Here is a 22,983-nt window from a genome sequence, read left to right as displayed (position 1 = left end):
TCTTATGGGTCTTTATAATTTTATTTCATTGTTGTTCAATTACAGTTGTCAAAAGTTTCCCCCATTTTTCTCTCCTGCCCTGCCACCCTCCTCTGTTCCCTCAGTCAATCCCCACTTTATTGTCCATGTCTATGGGTTTTTCATATTTGTACCTTGACTAGACACTTCTTCTTGTTTTCTCCCATTAGACCCCATCCTGCTACCTTCTGATCACTATAACTTTGTTTCTTATTTCGATATCTCTGGTTCTAGTTTGCTCATTTGTTTTGTTCCTTACGTTCCACTTATAGGTGAGATCATATAGTATTTATCTTTCACTGCCTGGCTTACTTTACTTAGCATAATACCCTCCAGTTCCATCCATGTTATCCAAAGGGTAGGAGTTTCTTCCTCCTTTCTGCAGCATAGTATTCCATTGTGTAAATGGACCAAGTTTTTTGATCCACTCATTTACTGATGTGCATGTAGGCTGTTTCCAGCACTTGGCTACTGTAAAGAATGCTGCTCTGAACATTGGGGTGTATACGTTCTTTTGGATTTATCTTTCAGGATGCTTAGGGTATAATCCCTGCAATGGGTACACTGGAACAAAAGTCAGTTCCAGTTTTAGTTTTTTGAGGAAACTTGATACTGTTTTCCACAGTGGATGCATCAGTCTGCATTCTCACCAAGAATGCATTAGGATTCCCTTTTCTACTCAGCTCACCAGCATTTGTTGTTTCATCATTTGTTAATGATGTCCATTCTGACCGGTGTGAGGTGGTATCTCATTGTGATTTTAATTTGCATCTCTCTGATGGCTAGTGACGTTGAGCATCTTTTCATATGTGTATGGGCCCTCTGTTTGTCCTCCTTGGAGAAGTGTCTGTTCAGGTTCTTTGCCAATTTTTTAACTGGATTGTTTGTATTACTGGTGTTCAGTCATATGAATATATTATATATTTTAAAAATCAAACCTTTTCCCAAGGTATCATTGGCAAATGTTATGCCATAGATTCATTTCCCTTTTCATTTTGCTGATGTTTACTTTAGCTGTGCAGAAGCTTTTTAACTTGATGATGCTCTATTCACATAGTCTTTCCTTTATACCCTAGCCCTAGTATATATATAGCAAAAACATTGCTGTGTGTGATATCTTAAATTTTACTGCCTATGTATTCCACCAGGTCTTTTATGGTGTGATAATTTATATTTAAGTCTTTTATCCACCTTGAGTTTATTCGGATGTATGGTGTAAGTTGGTGATCTAGTTTCATTTCTTTGCACGTACATGTCCAGATCTCCAAAAACCATTTATTGAAGTGGCTATTTTTACTCCACTATTTGCTCCTACCTCCTTTGTCAAATACTAATATAATATAAAGACTTGGGTTTAGGGACTTCTGGCCAAGATGGAGGCATAGACAAACATGCTGCATCTCCCTCAACAATAAGAAAGAATACAACTACCTTAAAACTAGAAACAACCAGAAGTTCCAGAAAATCAAACTGCATGGAAGTCCAACAAACAAAGACATAAAGAATAAATACTCACCCAGACAGGTAGGAGGTGCAGAGTGGGGGTGGAGAGGACGTGGTGTGGTGGTAGCAGGAGCAGTGGCAGACCCATAGAAAGAACAATTACATGTTTTAAAAGGTCAGGAGGGCCACCTGGGGAGCATTCCCAGCTCCTCACCAGACGACAAAGCTCACTGTCCAAGCACTGGGGAAAATCAAGCCTCATTGCTTCTGACTGTGCAAACCAGTGGAGGTTGGAGAGGAGGCAGAAACTGCCAGTCTCTCAGCAGAGTCTTCTTGTTTAAAGGGCCCCCACAGTCCTAGAACATCCACAGACCCACCTACACTGGGAATGATGCCCATGACAACAGCTAGAGTGGTGCAAGTCCCATACAGAAGCTGGAGAAGTGCCTGGAAAAGGGGTGAATGCTGGGCAAGTGGCATTGTTCCCTCTCAGACATCTCCTCCACATACAGCACCTCAACTGGTGAAACGGGTCACATTGTACTGATGGATACCTAAGGTTCTGCCCCTTAAATGTAACAGGAGCAACAGCTCTACCTAATACACAGGGACAAACAAACACAGGAGCCTGTCAAGATGATAATACAGGGAAGTATGGCCCAAAAGGGGGAACAGATCAAGGTTCCAGTTGGAGCACTAAGTGACAAGGAGATAGCCAACTTAACAGAGGAGGAGATAGCCAACCTAACAGATGCAGAATTCAAAACACTGGTGATAAATATGCTCACCGCTTGACAGATATGTTTGAGTATGGCAAATGCATAAGGGAAGAAGTAAAGGTTATGCTAAATGAAACAAAGGAAAATCTACACAAAACCAATGGTGAAGGGAAGGACACCAGGTTTCAAATCAATGATTTGGAACATAAGGAAGAAAAATACAGTCAACCAATACAGAATGAAAAAAACAAGAATTGGAAAAAATGAGGAGAGGCTTGGGAACCTCTGGGACAACTTTTAACGTGAGAACATCCAAATCATAGAGGTGTCAGAAGGAGAAAGGGAAGAGCAATAAATTGAAAACTTATGTAAAAAATAATGGATGAAAACTTCCCAAATTTGGCAAAGGAAATAGACATACAAATCCAGGAAGCACGGAGAGTCTTGGGTGAGCTGGACCCAGAGGGGACCACATCAAGACATATTATGATTAAAATGCCAAAGGTGAAAGATAAAGAGAGAATCCTAAAAGCAACAAGAGAGAAGCGGAGAGTTGCCTACAAGGTGTGCCTATAAGACTTTCAACTGATTTCTCAAAAGACACTTTGCAGGCAAGAAGGGACTGGCAAGCAGTATTCAATGTGATGAAAAGCAAGGACCTACAAACAAGATTACTCTATCCAGCAAAGCTATCATTTAGAAAGGAAGGGCAGATGAAGTGCTTCCCAGACAAGGTAAAGCTAAAAGAGTTCATCATCACCAAGCCATTATTATATGAAATGTTAAAGGGACTTACTTAGGAGAAAGAAGATCAAAACGATGAACACTAAAATGACAACAAACTCACAACTATCAACAACTAAATCTAAAAAAATAGAAGCAAAACTCAACTAAACAAACAAGAATAGAAAGAAAATCATAGGTATAGGGATCATTTGGAGGGTTATCAGTTCGGCGGGGAAGGGGGAGAAATGCGGGAATGATGCATGGATAAAGAAGCATAATTCGTTGGTACAAAATAGACAGGGGGAAGTTAAAAATGATATAGGAAAGGGTGAAGCCAAAGAACTTATATGCGCGCCCCATGGACATGAACTAAGCGGAGTGGGATTGATGCAGGAAAGGGGATACTGGGCAGAGTGGAGCAAAGAGGGAAAAATCGGAACTACTGTAACAACATAATCGATAAAATATACTTAAATAAAAAAGGACTTGTGTTTATTTTTGTGCTTTCTATTCCGTTCCATTGATGTATGTGTCTGTTTTTATGTCAATACCAGACTCATGATTACATTGACCTTCTAATATAATCGAATATCAGACACTGTGGTCCCTCCTAGTATTTTTTTGTGTGTGTGTTATTTTTTCCAAATTGCTGAGGCTATTCAGATTCATTAGTGTGTCTATAAAATTTTGAAATATTTGTTCTGTATCTGTATAATGTCATTGGTATTTTAATAAGGATTGCATTTAATCTATAGATTGCTTTGGGGAGTATAAATATTTTAATGATGTTATTCAATCCATGAACATGGTATATGCTTCCATTTATTTGTGTGTTTCTTAATTTCTTCCTTCAGTGTTCTGTAGTTTTCTGAGTACAGTTCTTTTACCTACCTAAGTTCATTTCTAGATACATTATTTTTCTTGTTGCTATATTAAATGGTATTTTTTTCCTATTTTCTGTTTCTAAATTTCATTGTTGGTGTACAAATTTCCCTTTGATTTCTGAATATTAACTTTGGATCCCATTATTTTTCCAAAGTCACTTATTAGGTAGAATAGTTTTATAGAGGAGAGTATAAGTTTTCCTATGTACACTATCATGTCACCTTTAAACAATTATAGTTTTACTTCCCCCTTTTCAATTTTTATGCCATTTATTTTTTTTTTTCTTGTCTAATTGCTGTGACTAGAACTTCCCGTACTATGTTAAGTAGAAGTGATGAAAGTGGACACCCTAGTCTTATGTCTGGCCTTTGGATGAAAGTTTAATTTTTCCACTGGGTATGATGGTGGCTGTAAGTTTCTCATATATGGTCTTCATTATGTTGATGTATGCTCCCTTTATTCCCAACTTGCTAAACTTTTTAAAATCATAAATGGGTTCTACACATTATCAATCCCCACACTGTTGTTCATGCCCATGTGTCATTCACACTAATACCTTGAAAAAACCCTTCCTCTTTTTTACCATCTTTACCCTCTGCCACCTCCTCCCTGGTGACTGTCAGCATGTTTCTTGTTTACATGCCTCTGGTTCTATTGTGCTCATTTGTTAGTGTCGTTCATTAGTTTCCTTTATTAGGTGAGATTATATGATATGTCTTTTGCCACCTGAATTAATTCACTAAGCATAATAAATTCCAGTTTTATACATGTTGTCACAAAAGGTAGGATTCCCTTCTTTCTTTCTGTTGCATTGTATTCCATTGTGTAAATATACAAGAATTTGATTCACTCATCTACTGATGGGCACTTAGGCTGTTTCCAGCATTTGGCTACTCTAAATAGTGCTGTTATGAACATGGGGTGCATAGGTTCTTTTAAATTGGTGTTTCAGAATTCTTCGCGTATAAGACTAGCAATGGAATTGTAGAAAAGCAGTTCCATTTTTAGATTTTTGATGAAATTTCATATTGTTTTTCATAGTGGCTACACCAGTATGCATTCCCACCAAGAGTACACTAGAATTACCTTTTCTACACATTCTCATCAGCATTATTGTTTGATGATATTTTTATGATGGCCATTCTGACTGGTGTGAGGCAATATTTCATTGTTGTTTTGATTTACATTTCTATTATGGCTAGTGATGTTAAGCATTCTTAATGTATTTATGGGTCCTCTGTTTGTCCTCCTTGGAGAAGTGTCTGTTCAAGTCCTCTGGCCATTTTTTAATTGGATTGTTTGTCTTCTTGGCATTGAGTCCTACAAATTCTCCACATATTTTCAAGACCAAGTCCTTCTCTAAGGTATCATTGGCAAATATGTTTTCCTATGTGATTGGTTCCTTTTTTATCTTGCTGATGTTTTCTGTCCCTGAGCAAAAGAAATTTTAGTTTAATGCAGTCCATTTGTTTATTTTTTGCTTTATTTCTCTTGCCCTAGGATATATATCTAAAAAATATTGTTATGTGGAATATCTGAAATTTTACTGCCTACGATTTCCTCTATGATTTTTATGATATCATGGATTAAATTTAAGTGTTTTATGCATCTTGAGTTTACTTTGTGTATGATGTAACTTGGTGCTCTAGCTTCATTTTTTTGCATGTCTAGTTCTCCCAATAACATTTTCTGAAGAGGCTATTTTCACTCCATTTTATGTTCCTTCCCACTTTGTCAAGTATTAGTTGACCATAGAGGCCTGGGTTAATTTCTGGGCTCTCTATTCTGTTCCATTGATCTATATGTCTGTTCTTAAGCCAGTACCAGACTGTTTTGATTACCATGGCCTTGTAATATAGTTTGATGTCTGGTATTGTGATTCCTCCTGCTGTGTTCTTCTGTCTCAATATTGCTTTGGCTATTCGGAGTCTTTTTTGGTTCCATATAAATTGTTCAAGTATTTGTTCTAGGTCTGTGAAATCGTCGTCGGCAGCCGTCCGTCTCGAGAGACGATGGTGTAGCTTCACAAGAGTCTATCTGCACCGCCGAGAATGGCTGTGCAGTCCGACTCGGGAGTGACACGGTATCTGTCTCCTCCCGTGTTGAATCGACATCTTGCGATGACGCTGGAGTGTCCTCTCCAGTGAAGCTGAAGCTACAGAGCCTGGGCAGGGTGATATGGAGGGTCTGCTGTTGCCCATGCAGCAGACCCCCCCTCTCTTCGCAGCTGAAGGGTCCAAGGGAAAGACGGAGTCGATACAGCTTGGCTTCAGGTGCGCCGCAGGAGTTGCCGGTGTTGACTACAACGTCAAACCGCCTTAGGGACTCCGGCTCCGGATTTTCTGTCGGGGTTTACTCCCTTAGCCTTTCCCCTGAAGAGGTATGCCGCAAGGCAGCGGAGGTTTTTTGGAGTCAGAGTTTTCCTTCTCTGATGTACCCTGACTGGAAGATCGAACCAGCGACACTTAGCTCGCAGGCCGATGCTCAATCCACTGAGCTAAACCAGCCAGGGGTCTGTGAAATATGTCATCGGTATATTAATAGGGATTGCATTGAATCTATAAATTGCTTTGGGTAGTACGGACATTGTAACGGTGTCAATTCTTCCCATCAATGAACATGGTATAGGCTTCCATCTATTTGTATCTTCTTTAATTTTTTTCTTCAGTGTTCTGGAGTTTTCAGAGTACAGGTCTTTTACGTCTTTCTTTAAGTGTATTCCTAAGAACTTAAGTTTTCTTATTGTTATAATAAATGGGATTTTTTTGTAGTTTCTATCCCTGTTTTTTTTTATTGCTAGTGTTTAGAAATGCCTTTAATTTCTGAATATTGACTATATACCCTGCTATTTTGCCCACTTAAAATACTAAGCTGTATATTTTTTTCATTGAGTCTACAGGATTTTCTTTTACAATATTTTGTCATCTACAAATGATAGCAGTTTTCCATTCTCTTTTGTAATTGGGATGCCTTTATTTCTTTTTCTTGTCTCATTGCTGTAGCTAGGAGTTCCAAAACTATGTTGAATAGGAGTGGAGAATGGACATCCTTGTCTGGTTTCTGATCTTGGGGAGAAAGCTTTCAATTTTTGCCCATTGAGTATTATGTTAGCTTCAGGTTTCTTGTATATGTCATTTATTATGTTGAGGTATACTCCCTCTATTCCCATTTTGCTGAGTGTTTTTATCATAAATGGGTGTTGTGATTTATCAAATGTTTTTTTCATAACCTAGTAATATAATCATGTGATTTTTTTACTTTTCTTTTGTTTATTTGGTGTATTATATTATTTATTTGCATCCCTGGTATGAATTTCACATGACGGTTGGGTATTATCTTTGTAATATATTGCTGGATCCCATCTGAAAGTATTTTGTTGAAGATTTTAGCATCAATGGTCACCAGCTATATTGGCCTGTAGTTTTCTTTCTTTGTTGGGTCTTGACCCAGTTTTGGAGTTAAAATAATACTGGTCTCATAGAAAGAGTTTGGGAGTCTTCACTCTTCTTGAATTTCTTGGAATAATTTGAGAAGGATAGGTGTTAGTTCTACCCTAAATGTTTTGTACAATTCACCTGTGAAGCTATTCAGTCAAGGGCATTTGTGTTCTCGGAGTTTTTTTGTTACTTCTTCAATTTCACTAGTTGTTATCAGTCTATTCAGGCTTTCTACTACTTGATTCAAGTTTGGAAAATTATATTTCCAGAAATTTGTCCATTTCATCCAGGTTGTCAAATTTCTTGTCATATGGATGTTCATAGTAATTTCTTACAATCCTTTGTATTTCTGTGATATCAGTTGTGACTTCTCCTCTTTTATTTCTGATTTTATTTATTTGGGTCCTCTCTCTCTCCCTCTCTCTCTCTCTCTCTCTCTCTCTCTCTCTCGACTAGATAAAGGCTTGTCAATTTTTGTTATGTTTTCAAAGTACCAGCTCCTGGTTTTATTTATAGTTTGAATTCTTTGTTTAGTTGTATGTCATTTAATTCTTCTGCAATCTTGATTATTTCCTTCCATCTACTCCCTCTGGGCTTTGTTTGTTGTTGTTCCTCTAGTTCTTGTAGCTGTTGGGTTAGATTGTTTATTTGAGATTCTTCTATCCTTTTAGGTACACATGCATTGCTATGAACTTTCCTCTCAGGACTGCCTTCACTGTGTCCCACAAATTTTGAGGTGTTTTGTGTTCATTATCATTTGTTTCCAGAAACTTTTTATTTATTCCTTTATGTCATTGTTAATGCATTTATTAGTTCATAGCAGGTTATTCATTCTCCATAAATTTGAATGTTTTCAAGTTTTTTCTTGGGGTTGATTTCCAGTTTCAAGCCATTGTGACCAGAGAAAATGCTTGATATAATTTCAATCTTCTCAGATTTGTTGAGGCTTGCTTTATGTCCTACCATGTAGTCTATCTTTGAAAATATTCCATGTACACTTGAAAATAAGGTATATTTTGCTTCTTTGGGATGAATTTCTACATTTGATCTAGAATGTTATTCAATGCCTCAATATCCTTGGTGTTTCTTTGCTTTGAAGATCTGTCCATGGTTGATAACGGAGTGTTAAAATCCTCTACTATGAGTGTGTTGCTATCAATAGCCTTCCTGAAGTCATCCAAACTTTTCCTTTCATATTTCTGTGCTCCTATGTTAGGTGCATATATGTTTACCAGGTTTATATCTTCTTGATATCTTGTTCCTTTCAGTATTATGAAATGTCCTTCTTTGTCTCTACTTATGGCCTTTGTTGTGAAATCTATTTTGTCTGATATAAACATTGCTATCTCAGCTTTTTATTCTTGTCCATTTGTTGAAATACTTTTTCTATCCCTTCATTATCAGTTTGTGTAGATCTTTTGTTCTGAAGTGGGTCTCCTGTAGACAGTATAATGAGGGTCATGTTTTTGTGTCCACTCCACTACCTTATATTTTGATTGAATCATTTAATTCATTTACATTTAAGGTTATTATTGATAGATACTTATTCATTTTTATTTTTTCCCTTTGTACCTGTGTTTCTCTCCTTCTCTCTTTTCCTTCTTCTTCTTAAAGCATTCCCTTTAGCATCTCTTGCAATGCTGCTTTGTTGGAGATGTATTCCTTTAGTCTTTCTTTGTCTGGATAAGTCCTTATTTACTCTTCCATTTTGAAAGAAAGCCTCACCTGGAAAAGTAGTCTTGGTTGTAGGTCTTTCTTTTTAATTGCATGAAATATTTTTTGCCATTCCCTTCTGGCTTGTAGTTTTTCTGTTGAAAAATATGCTGATAGCCTTATAAGAGTTCCCTGGTATATTATTTGATGTTTTTCCCTTGTTGCCTTTAAGATTATCTCTCTGTCTTTGGATGTTGCCATATTAATTATGATGTGCCTTGGAATGTGCCTCTTTGGGGTCATCTTCATTGGGACCCTCTGTGCTGCCTGTACTTAAGAGACTTTTTCTCTCTTCATGTTCATAAAGTTATTTCTCATTAATTTTTCAATCAGGTTTTCTGTCTCTTGCTCCTTTTATTATCTTTCTGATATCCCTATATTATGGATATTATTACATTTCATGTGTCCTGCAGCTCTCGAAAACCCTCTTCAATATTTTTCAGTCTTTTTTTTTCATTTTGTTGCGCTGTCTGGGAATTTTTTTCTATGTTGTCCTACAGCTCAGTGATCCAATCCTGCTTCATTTAATCTGCTTTTGATTCCTTGTACTGTGTTCTTCAGTTTAGAAATTTTATTCTTAATTTATTCATGGCTCTTATTGATAGTTTCTATGTACTTTTTAATGCTTGTATAGTTCTCAGCAAGTACCTTGTAGTTTCCCTGGAGTTCTTTGTAGTTTCTCTGAGTTTCTTGACTTAAATGAGTCATTATTACCATTATTTTGAATTCTGTGTTAGATTATTTGCTTGTCTCTATTTCATCTATCACTCTTTCTTGGATTTACTCCTTTCCTTTCAATGAGGTGTTGTTTTTTCATCTCCCCACTTTAGGTGACTCTTGTTGTTTCTGCTTCTCAGATTGATCTGCTTTGACTTCCTGCCTTTGTGGTGCAACTTTTTTTTGGTAGGGTTCCTGTGGGATTCAATGGTGCAATCTCCTTCCTCTCCTGAACTTAATGATCTTCAAATGTCTTTATGACATTTATTTGGGCTGTCTGATAGTAACTTGGTTTTGGTTGTTGTTTTGTTGCTCTTTGGTGGTTCCCTTCCTCCAGCTAGGTGACTGAGAGTCACTCCACCCTTCATGTTGTAAACTGTTGTTGAGCTGCTGCATAAACAAAACCATCAGTCTAGTTAAGAAACTCACACCAACAAAGATATTCCCCACCCTCAATCACAGTATCAACTGAAAATTATCCAGTATTTGAGGATGTAAAGAGATTAATACTATTATTAAAAGGGCAAGACAAATAAAAGATGACTAACTGACATAAAAATGATTTTTGAGAGGGGAGAGGGAGGTGTAATAATAGTAACAGTACGGGCACGGCAATGAGAGAAAGTAAAATTTATGCAACATATAAATAAGAAAAGAGAAGAAGGCAGAATGAAGTAAGAGAAGGAAAGAGTAGTTTTAGGTTTAAACACAAGTTATTAATATATATATGGTGTGTAAGAGTACAAACACACAGAGAAATAATAAGGAAGATAAATAATAAAAATAGGCATAAATTAGAGAAAAAGTTTCACCAGAGCACTATCAACTACCCTTGAGTTATGATTATAGTTGGAATGGGAGTAAGAGGTAAAAAATAAAGAAAGAGTAGCTTAAGAGATGTTTGGAGGAAAGGAAATTGATTTTCTGATGATAGAGAGAGAAGGATTAATAAGAGTGAGGAATGAAAACCATGCTAAGACCAAGAAAATTTCAAATTTAAGATGAAAGGAAAGGTATTGAGGAAACTTCAAATGGAGTAGGAGAGAATTGTAAGACTTGAAATTTTAAATACCAAAATAATAAAGATATATGAATAAATTTGCAGGAATCTCACAACTAGCACCATATCACACTCAGTGGGTACAGATTGATCAAGGTGAAAAGAGTGTAAGTGTATTTTATGAATGGGAAAATAATATGAAGTGACTAATGACAACAAAAATGGTCTAGAGTGGCTGGAGAGGAGAGAAATAATGAATGTAGGTTGAAAACAAACCATAGCAATAGAAAAAATAGAATTTAAAGCAAAAATAAAAAGAGGAAATCAGATGGTAAAGCTGAATGAGAAAAAGGAGGAACAAAATATGAGATTTGAAATAAACTATAATATAAATACTAGTTACTTATAATGCACAGACTGTGAGGATAAGAAATAACTGTTGAAAGAATATACAGGAGACAAATAACTTTTGTAGAAGATAACAGTGGAATTTGTCTCCATAGTATCTGTTTTTTACCACTTCTTTTTTGGATCCAACCCTGATGACAAAAGATCATGTCCCAGTCTGAATCTAGGCAGCCTGTTCAAATTTACCAGCATTCTACTGCCTGTGTCTGTCTTTTTCAGTTGGTTTTTACTCTAGTTACTGTGTAATCTGCAGTCAGACCTAACCACCATGGGGTGGAGCCAAGTAATTTCTTAGGGTGGAACTATTTCTTCCCCTCCAGCTGATGCCACTTGGAGTGGAGTAGTCTGCTTAAAAATTTTCTCCTGCAGCACTGGGGTCAAGTCCACTGCTCCCCAAGCTCACTCTCTCTGACACCTTGCCCCAAACTCTCCCCAAGTGTCTCTAGTCCACTTTGTTCTCCCTTGGCTGTAGCCTAGGGCAAGTGGGCACAAAGGTGATCTTGTAAGCACTCTCCTCAATAATCTTGCCCCTCCTCCAGCCATTTCTTTCTGGTAGGCAAAAAAACAAACAAACAAAAAACAAAAAAAAAAAACCCCGCTCTTTCTCACCTCTTAGAGTCAGACACCACCTGGCTCAATGTTGGCTCTGTCAGTAGGCCCAGCCTGATTTCCACCCCTGACTTCTCTTAAGGGGAACCCTTGGAGTGCTGAAAAATCTCTCTGAATGTCTAGGTGCCACTCACTGGAGCCAAGCCAGCACTCATGTTTCTCCTGCACCTCCTCTGTTATCTGTACCAGACAGGTCGCTATGAAGGAGCCTCTTTCACCCACCTGCAGCTACAAGGATGAATTATAGCCAGTGTCCAGTTGATCATCCAGATGAATTCTCCACAGTTAAGCCTAAATCCAGAACAGTCTCAGAAGGAGGGAAGCGCAGCCTCTACTCACTCCTTTGCCATCTTCCTCCTCCCCGCCAGCAATATCTTTTGCTAAACTTATATCTTTGAAGATTTAGAGCTACCTTTATTAACCTGGCTAAATATATAATATTCCACCAACAGGGAAAACTGTGGTCTATAAGACTCATTCTAAGAAACTTAGCAACTTGTCTTTATCCCTGCATTTGTCAGGGCTACCTTAATAACTGAAGCCCCAAAAGAATGTCTGCAGATCTCCACCTTTTCTATAAGCTGTAAATACAGAACAATGAAGACACTATAAAAAAACAGTGCATTGGTTCATTTATTATTCATATCCATAGCCATTTGTTTCTTTGTGCCATTTCATAACTCATTTGTCTTTATTTACTTGAGAAATTGTATGCCAGAGTCTGTTTTTAAATGCTTGGTGCTCAAGATGACATAGCTGGATTCAACCTCTACTCCAACTACAACTATGTATGTTATGTAATTCTGTGCACTTTGCCTAGTTAGGTTTCTTTATAGTAAGATCTATTTTTCTGCTTTTAACACAATTTCTAGTTTTAATTTCATAATAGAAATACTTATTTGTTTTCTATTTAGTAAAAACTGTTGTAGAAAAATGGAATGATAATGTGTCTTGCATTTGCCAAAGACTTAAGAATAATACTAGCATTATCACTTGTACTAATTAATAATCAACTAAAATTTCTGAATCCTGTATGCAACCATATTCATGACATCTTTTAGGTAGTGAACTATATTAAAGTGTATGAAGTGTGAATATGGTAACTTGATTTTAAATATAAGTTTAATGAAGTAAATAAGATTTCCCAAGGACATAAAACAACTATTGTGTATTTTAATATTCAATATATATTCTAAAGAACTATACAAATATCATTTCTGGGACAAGAACTATGCTTTATTTATTTTGGGGTTTCTGATAGCACTTAAAAGATACTCAGTAGATGTTAATTAAAGAACCAGTGAAAAAATAATAGAACCAACAGACAAATTTTTTCATATGGCAAACTTATTGTGGGGTATTCCATAAGATACTTAACTGTGCATAAAGATAATGTTCCTCAAAGTGAATATTAGGCTTTGGAAATATATGTAGTTCACATTCATTTTCAAGCAAGCATACTTTCTTTCTAATAGTGATTTTAAAATTATAATGGACATCAATAAGCAAATGTGATTCAATATACACATTCATTCTCTAAGACTGTTTTTCACAGCTACTTTCTTTTCTTTTTTTTAATTAAAAATATTCTTAGCCAAAATTCATTGAATATTTATTACATATTGGGCATTGACACAAGCATTTTACATCCCTTGTCTCATGGGATCTTCACAACTATCTACTGAGCTGGGTTGTTCTTTTTTTAATTTAATTTTTATTGTATTTTTCCATTACTATTTAGTCCCCTTATACCCCTCCTCCCAGCAATCCCCACACTGTTGTCCATGTCCATAAGTCCTTTTCCTTTTCTGCTCAATCTCTCCACCCTCTATCCCCCACACCACTAGTTGTCATCCTGCTCACATCTACTTTAAATATATAACATAAAGTCAAACTCTAAGACAATATAGTATACTGATGATGTCACCATGCTAAAAACTTGACTCTTCAGGGAGAAATTCTCTATCTTCTCAATAATGCTTGCTTAAAATATCAATAGTTGTAGGACATAATCACAATTATATGAATAATTTATTCATAATTTGTATGTTTCATTCTTGATTTTACTTGAAACTTTCTTCGATGTAAATCATGTATAAAAGTATAAATAAGCACTGACTTATACAGACATATATAACAACTTTTGCATCCAGATCTGACAGGTTGTTTTAGGTCTGTTATATTTTTACTTAATTGGTTAAGAAAAGAGCTAGATGGTGTGCCCATCTCCCTCTCATTTAAAAATAGGTCTTCATTCTAATTAGCTTTTGTTTCTTCTCTTATTCAGAAATAGATTTTATGGTTCTCATAATAACCAGGATAGGCTAGGAGGTTATATTATGGAAACAGCCCTGGCTGCTGTGGCTCAGTGGATTGAGTGTCAACCAGAGACTCAAGTGTCGCTGTTTAAATTTTCAGTCAGGGCACATGACTAGGTTGCACGTCAGGTCCCCAGTTGGGGGTGCAAGTGAGAGGTAACCACACAGTGATGTTTCTCTCTCTCTCTTTCTCCTTTCCCCTCCCTCTAAGAATAAATAAACAAACAAACAAATAGATAAATTATTTTTTAAAAAAGATCAAAGTTTATTTCTCACTTTCTCAGGCTCCTGGAGCTCCTACAACACAAGACATTACCAGTTACGATGGGAGAGCAAAGGAGAGCAGTTAGTAAACTGCACACTGGCTCCATCTAAAAATGACATGAATCAGTTTTACTCACATTTCAATGACCCGAAAAGTCACATGGCCCTATCTAATTTCAAGGAGGCAGAGTAGAAGGATTCCACCATTTGTCTAGAGGAAGGACCAGAAAATGTTTATGGAAAGCACAAATGGCTAATAAAATTCTTGTAGCCATTCTATGTGAGGCTGAAAACCTATGATATTTCTCCAATTATCTGTATTTAATTAAAATGATATAATTTTAGAGTGCTGACCACTCTCAAAGATCAACATTAGATCATGTTATATTGCTCAACAGCTCATACTGTTATCTCAATTTTGACTTAAAAAAGCTTGCAGTGATGTATGAATGCATATACAGGGGTAGACAAAAGTAGGCTTACATTGTGACATTGTTTGAGGTAATAAAGCTAATATAATGATCATAAGTTATATATTTTCTTTCATACAAATAAGTGTAAACTTACTTTTGCTGACCCCCTGTATGCACTTAATATCATTTTATGGAGCATTTTCTTTGATAGACTTCTTCTAGTTTAGATTCCCTCTGGGAAGTAGACCCTTCTGAAAAGGATTGGAAAGTGTTATTGGAGTAGCTCCTTGTTATAATTAGTAATTATATGTATTAAGTCTTAATAATAATATTTTAATTATAATTAATTACTAATTTAAAAACTATAATAAGTTATTTTATTTTGAGATAGGGGAAGGGAGGAAGAGAGAAAAGGAGAGAACCATTGATGTGAGAGAGAAACACCAATTGGTTGCATCTAATATGTGCTCCACCCAGAGACCAAAACCACAACCTAAGCACGTGCCCTGACTTGAAATTGAACCCATGACCTTTTGGTTCATGGAACAATACTTCAACCAATTGAGCCACAGCAGGTAGAACCTATGAGAGGTTCTCATATCACCAAATATAAGTTGCAAACACTCCTTTATTATATAAACACAGCCTTAAAAAATAACCATACAAATGAGAATAATGTTATCTGTAATTTCTTAAATTAAATTTCTTTTGCTTTAATTAATTTACTGTTTTTCTATTACAGTTCTGCCACTTTTTCTTCCATATCTCCCACCCAACCCAGCCCGCCCCTTCTCCCAAAGTCAATCTCCACATTATTGTCCATGTCCATGGGTCATTTATATAAGTTCCTTGACTAGACCTTTCTCTACTTACCCCTTCTCTCCCTCACCCCTCCCCTCGGTAACAGTTTGCTCGTTGTTTGCATGCCTCACATTCAAATTTGCTCATTTGTTTGTGCTGTACATTAGTTTCCTGTATTAGTTGATATCATATGGTATTTGTATTCCGAGGCCGGCTAAATTCGCTAAGCATAATTCTCTCTAGTTCCGTCCATGTTGTCACAAATGGTAGAAGTTCCTTCTTTCTTTCTGCTGCATAGTATTCTATTGTGTAAATGTACCACATTTTTTTTTGATCCACTCATCTGCAGAAGGGCACGTAGGCTCTTTCCAGCACTTGGTTATTATAAATAACGCTGCTCTGAACATTGGTGTGCATAGATTCTTTTGACTTAGTGTTTCAGGATTCCTCGGGTATAATCCTAGCAATGGAATTGCTAGATCTAAAGGCAGTTTCATCTTTAAATTTTTGAAGAAATTCCATACTGTTTTCCAAAGTTGCACCAGTCTGTATTCCCACCAAGAGTGCACTAGGGTTTCCTTTTCTCTACATCCTTGTCAGCACTTGTTGTTTGTTGATTTGTTGTGAAGTAGTTTCTCATTGTGGTTTATATTTGCATCTCTCTGATGGCTAGTGATGTTGAGCATTTTTCATATACTTACGGGCGCTCTGTATGTCTTCTTTGGAGAAGTGTTTGTTAAGTTCCTTTCCCCATTTTTAATTGGATTGTCTGTCTTCTTGATGTTGAGTTATATAAATTCTTTATACATTTTGGAGCTCAATCCCTTGTCTGAGGTATCATTGGCAAATATGTTTTCCCATACGAATGGTTCCCTTATCATCTTGCTGATATTTTCTTTTGCTGAGCAGAAACTTTTTATTTTGACGTAGTCCCATTTGTTTATTCTTTCCTTAATTTCCCTTTATCTAGGATATATATCAGCAAAATATTGCTACATGGGATATCTTAAATATTCCTTCCTGTTTTCCTCTAAGATTGTTATGGTGTCATGGCTTACATTTAAGTCTTTTATCAATTTTGAGTTTATCCTGGTGTATGGTGTAAGTTGGCTGTCAAGTTTCTTTTTTTCTTTCTTTCTTTCTTTCTTTCTTTCTTTGCTTTGCTTTGCATGTCCCTGTCCAATTCTCCCAGCACCATTTGTTGAAGAGGCTATTTTCACTCCATTTTATGTTCCTTCCCCATAGTCAAATATTAATTGACGATATATAGGTCTGGGTTTATTTTTGAGTTCTCTATGCTGTTCCATTTATCTATATGTCTGTCCTTATGCAAGTACCAGACTGTTTTGTATACAATGATCTTGTAGTATAGTTTGATATCCGGTATTGTGATTCCTCCTACTGTATTCTTCTTTCTCAATATTGCTGTGGCTAATCGAGGTCTTTTTGGGTTACATATAAATTTTTGTAGTATTTGTTCTATGTCTGTGAAATATGTCATTGGTATTTTAATAGAGATTGCATTGAATCTATAAATTGCTTTGGGTAGTATGGACATTATAATGATGTTGATGATTCCCATCCACGAACATGATATATGCTTCCATTTATTTGCGTCTTCCTTAATTTCTTTCTTCAGTGTTCTAACTTTCCGAGTACAGCTCTTTGACCTCTTTGGTTAAGTATATTCTTAAGTACCTTATTTTTCTTGTTGTTAAAGTAAATTAATATTTTTTCCAGTTTCTAATTCTGATATTTTATTGCTGGAGTACAAAAATGCCTTTTATATCTGAATATTGACATTGTTCCCTGCTATTTTGCCAAAGTCACTTATTAAGTCAAGTATTTTTTCATGGAGTCTTTAGGGTTTCCTATGTGCACTCTCATGTCACCTGAAATTAATGACTGTTTTACTTCCTCTTTTCCAAATGGGATGCCCTTTATTTCATTTTATTGTCTGATTGCTGTGTCTAGAACTTCCAAGGCTATGTTGAATAGGTGTGGACAGAGTGGTCATCCCTGTCTTGTTCCTGATCTTAGGGAGAATGCTTTCAGTTTTTGCCCATTGAGTATGATTTTGATTTCAGGTTTTTCATATATGGGCTTTATTATGTTGAGGTATGCTTTCTCCATTTCCACTTTGCTGAGTGTTTTAACCGTAAATGGGTATTGTATTTTAACAAATGCCTTTCCAGTATCTACTAATATGATTATGTGATTTTTGTCTTTCATTTTGTTAATGTGTTATATTAAGTTTATTGATTTTTGAGTATTAAACCATCCTTGCATCCCTGCATGAATCCCACCTGATTGTGGTATATGATCTTTTTAATGTGTTGCTGGATTTGGTTTCCAATATTTTGTTGAAGCTTTTAGTATCTATTTTCATCAGCGATATTGGCCTGTAGTTTTCTACCTTGGTTGTATCTGGACCTGGTTTTGGAATTAGGGTAATAGTGGCCTCATAGAAAGAATTTGGGAGTCTTCACTCTTTACAGATTTTTTGGGTAGTTTGAGAAGGATAAGAGTTCGTTTTTCCCTAAACGTTTTGTAAAATTTACCTGTGAAGCCATTCGGTCCAGGGCCTTTGTGTGCCGTAATTTTTTTGATTACTGCCTCAGTGTCATTAGTTGTTATCAGTCTGTTCAGGCTTTCTGCTTCTTCTTGGTTCAGTTTTAGAACATTATATGTTTCCAGAAATTTGTTCATTTCACCCAGGTTGTCAAATTTATCATCATATAATTGTTCATAGTAATTTTTTTTACAATCCTTTGTATTTCTGTGATATCACTTGTGATTTCCCCTCTCAATTTTGATTTTGTTTCCTTAGGACCTCTCTTTTTTTCTTGATGAACCTGGTTAAAATCTTGTCAATTTTGTTTATTTTTTCAATGGGGCAGCGCATGGTTTTATTTATCTTTTGAATTGTTTAGTTAGTCTATGTCATTTAATTCTGCTCTGATCTTAATGGTTTCCTTCCTTCTGCTCTCTCTGGACTTTGCTTGTTGTTGTTCCTTTAGTTCTCGTAGGTGTAGGGTTAGATTTTTTATTTTATATTCTTCTATCTTTTTTAGGTAGGCTTGTATTGCTCTGACCTTCCCTCTCAGGACTGCTTTCTCTGGGTCCCATAGGTTTTGGGCTGTTGTGTGTTCATTATCATTAGTTTTCAGAAACATGATTTCTTCTTTGATGTCGTTGTTAACCCATTCATTTTTAAATAGCATGTTATTTATTTTCCATGAGTTTGAGTGTCTTTGAATTTTTTCCTTGATGTTGGTTACCAGATTCAAGCCATTGTGATCTGAGAAGATGCTTGATATAATTTTAAATTTCTTGAATTTGTTGAGGCTTTTTTGGTGTCCTACCATGTGGTCTATCCTTGAAAATGTTTCGCGTGCACTTGAAAATAATGTATGTTTTGCTTCTTTGGGGTGAAAACTTCTATATTTATCAACTAAGTCCATTTGATATAGAGTGTTGTTCAATGCCTCAATATCCTTGGTGTTTCTTTGCTTCAAAGCTCTGTCCATTGTTCAGAATGGGGTGTCAATTTTCCCTACTATGAGTGTGTTGCTGTCAATAATCTTCTTGTAGTCTTCCAAAATTTTCCTTACATATTCAGGTGTTCCTATGTTGGGTGCACATATGTTTACCAGGGTTATATCTTCTTGATGTATTGTTCTTTTCAGTATTATGAAACGTCCTTGTTTGTCTCTTTTTATGGCCTTTGCTTTGAAATCTGCTTTGTCTGATATAAGTATTGCTACCTCAGTTTTTTTTTTTTTATGTCCATTTGCTTGAAATATTTTTTCCATCCTTTCACTTTTAGTTGTGTAGATCTTTTGTTCTGAGGTGGGCCTCTTTTAGACAGCATATATGTGGGTCATGTTTTCATAACCCTTCTGCTACCCTATGTGTTTGATTGGGTAATTTAAACTATTTTCATTTATGGTTATTATTGATAGGTACTTGTTCATTGTAATTTTTTTCCCCTTTGTACCTTTGTTTCCCTCCCTCTCTTTTTCTTCTTCTTCTTAAAGCATTCCCTTTAGCATCTCTTGCAATGCTGCTTTGGTGGAAATGTACTCCTTTAGTCTTTCTTTGTCTGGGAAACTCCTTATTTCACCTCCCATTTTGAATCAGAGCCTTGCCCGGTAGAGTAGTCTTGGTTTAGGCCTTTTCTTTTCATTGTTTGAAAAATTTTTTCCATTGTCTTCTTGCTTGTATTGTTTTTGTTGAGAAATCAGCTGATAGCCTTATCAGAGCTACCTTGTATGTTATTTTCTGTTTCTCTCTTGCTGTTTTTATGATTCTTTCTTTGTATATGAATGTTGTCATATTAATTATGATGTGCTTTTGAGTGTGCCTCCTTGGGTTCCACTTCATTGGGGCCCTCTTTGTTCCCTGTACTTGTGAGATTTTCTCTCTCATCATGTACAGGAAGTTTTCTGTCATTACTTTTTCAAACAGGTTTTCTATCCCTTGCTCCATTTCTTCTCCTCCTTGTATCCCTATGATATAGATATTATATATTTCATGTTGTCCTGCAGCTCTGTTAAACCCTCTTCATTCATTTTCAGATTTTTTTTCTTTTTTTCTTTTTCATTTTGTTGTGCTGTCTGAGAATTTTTTTTCTATGTTGTCCTCCAGATCAGTGATCCAATCCTATGCTTCATTTAGCCTGCTTTTGATTCCTTCTACTGTGTTCTTCAGCTCAGAAATTGTATTCTTCATTTCTTCCTGGCTCTTATTGATAGTTTCTTTGCCCTTTTTAATGCTGGTATAGTTCTCAGTAAGTTCCCTGTAACTTCCCTGGAGTTATTTTTTGTTCCCTTGGAGTTCATTGTATTTTTCTCTGAGTTTGTTGAGTTCATTGAGCTTCTGTATTACCATTGTTTTGAATTCAGTTTCTGATAGTCTTCTTCCTTCTATTTCATCCACCCCTCCTTCTAAGAGTTTCTCCTTTTGTTTCTATGGTGTGTTGTTTCTTCATCTTCCCGTTTTACATGGCTCCTCTTGTTGTTTCTGCTTCTTAAATCGATCTGCTTTGACTGCTTGCTTTCGTGTTGTGACTTTCTGTGGAAGGAGTTCTCTGGGATTCCATGGTGCAGACTCCTTGGTCCTCTGAACTTGATGCTTTTGGGATGTCCATCATGCCTTTTATTTTAGCTGTCTGGTAGTATTTTGGTTTTGCTTATTGTTGTGTTGCTCTTTGGTGAGTCCTTCCCTCCAGCTAGCTGACTGAGAATCACTCCTCTCTCTTCACTTTGTAAACAGTTGTTGTGCTTCTGCAAAAACAAAGCCACATGGTAGGCTTTGTTTCACACCCAGAAAGGTATCCCCCTCCTTCCATCACCATATCAACTGCTAATGAGTCTGTATTAATAAGATTGTAAATTATTGCAGATTGGTAATGAGGGGTAATAAGAGAAAATATAAAATTTAATACAAAAACTAGAGTAGGAAGTCAAATGGCAAAATTCATTGAGAAAAGGGAGGAGCAAAATATTTAATTTATAATAAACTATAATATAAAGGCTATGTACTTATAATGCATAGACTAGGAGGACAAAGAATAACTATTAAAAGGATATGTATGAGGAGTCTGAAGATGGCGGTGGAGTAGGTACCAGTGTTGGCTGCTTGCTCCCATTGCTGAAAGGCTTGGAGTACAAACACTGAGATGAGTGAGTGTGGATTTCAGATAGCGTGAGCAGGTAAGGGAGTGTGGGAGCGGAGTGGAAAAAGGCTGAAGGCTTGCCCACACCCTCAAGGGGAGTTGCTGGGCCCCTAACATGGCGCTGCTGCCACACCGCACCCCAAAGGAGCAGCTTCAGACTGGCTCATTGGCTGAGATCTGCTTGAAAACTGCCACTTGCCTTAGGCACTGAGCCAAGCGGAGTCCCAGAGGAAGACAATAGGAAGGTTTCCTTGAAACAGCCAGAGGTGTGGGAGGACAGCAGGCAGGCCCGAACTGTGGGAAGCTGTATGAACTGAGTCTAGGTAGGGACCCCCTGGGCTGGCAATCCTGTGCCCTGCTCGTGCATCACGGCACCACTAAACAAAAAGAAGCGTAACTAAGCTTTGAAGAGGGGCCCATACAGGAGAGCTGTTACAGAAATGCAGACTCAGTGGGGACCTCAGACAGGCATGCATATGCATTGAGCACAGGCAAACAGTGAGAGGCTTCCATCCAGGGACAGATGCAGCCCGGTGCAGCATGGAGCATAGAGACTTCTTGGGAGGAGGAGCGAAGACAGGACCCAGGGCTGGGCAGGAATTAGGGACATGCGCACTGGCTTTCCAGTGGAACAACTTTGCTAAAGAAGCCTGAATATTGTTGAAGAGTGCCACAGGACAAGTGGGGAGAGACCCAACTCAGTGCGATTCACAGCAGAAAGTTGCAGCTGGTCCACAAGTGAGAAAAAAAAAAAAAAAAAAAAAAAAAAAAACAGCCACAGAAACCAGCCAGATCTTCTCACAACCAGCCATCCAGAAAATATTTGAAACTCATGGAATTTAGACCAGGTGTGGATCCAGAAAAAAAGACTGTGTTCAGAGATTGAACTGAATAAAAACTCTTTTCTTTTTCTTTTTCTTCCTTTTTTTCCCTCTTCCCTTTTTTCTCTTCCTTTTTATTTTTTCACCCTTTTTTTGAAACTCTTTCTTTAATCTGTTTCTAACCTTCTCTCCCTCCTATCCATTTTTAAATTTTTTTGTTTGTTTTTTTAGCCTCTCTTTTACTTTAAACATATAACATATAACTGCTATTTAAACCTAATACTATACACTTCCACTTTCTCACTTTAGTCTGCATTCTTCTATTTTTTAACATACAATGTAAATATTACTGACTGTCTCACATAGCCTTGACCTTACTTCCTACTCTTATTATTCTATCATCTTCACTCTCAAAAATCATCTTTCTTTCATTTAAAACAACTCTTATCTGTTTCTCCTATAGTATAACAGTCTTAACCTCTCTACATTTATATTAATACTGGCTCATTTGCTGCTGATAACGTGGTTGTGGGTGGGGGATATTTTTGAGGCTGTAGGTTTCTTGAAGGATTGTGTCTTTACGTTTTAACAGCATCTCCACAAAAGAACTCAAGACAAGGTGGGAAGAGTGACCCTCAATCAACTACCCAGAGGGAAGGATCCACCAAAGAGTAACTGAAATACAACCAGATAGCATAAACAAATGGCATAAAGGGCATCCCAAGAGCATCCGGCTCAGGATATCAAAGAGACTGCACCACTGAATCCCCAGAGTCTCCTATAAAGAATCTCATACCACAAAGGCAGGAAATAAAAACAGAGAAATCTCAGAAACAAAAATAAACAAGAAGAAGCCAACATGGGAATACACAGAAACAACCTCCCAATGAAAGGAAAAGAGGAATACCCAGACAGAGAGATAGATGGAATAGACATAGGCCAACTATTAGACATGAAATTCAAAAGAATGGTGATAAATAAGCACTATGTGCTTGACAATCTCAAAGAAAA

Source organism: Furipterus horrens, unplaced genomic scaffold (genome assembly GCF_987537825.1).
Source record: "Furipterus horrens unplaced genomic scaffold, mFurHor1.1.pri manual_scaffold_17, whole genome shotgun sequence".
Lineage (NCBI taxonomy): Eukaryota > Metazoa > Chordata > Mammalia > Chiroptera > Furipteridae > Furipterus > Furipterus horrens.
The sequence above is the reverse complement of the archived record's forward strand: the minus strand, read 5'-3'. Positions refer to the sequence as shown.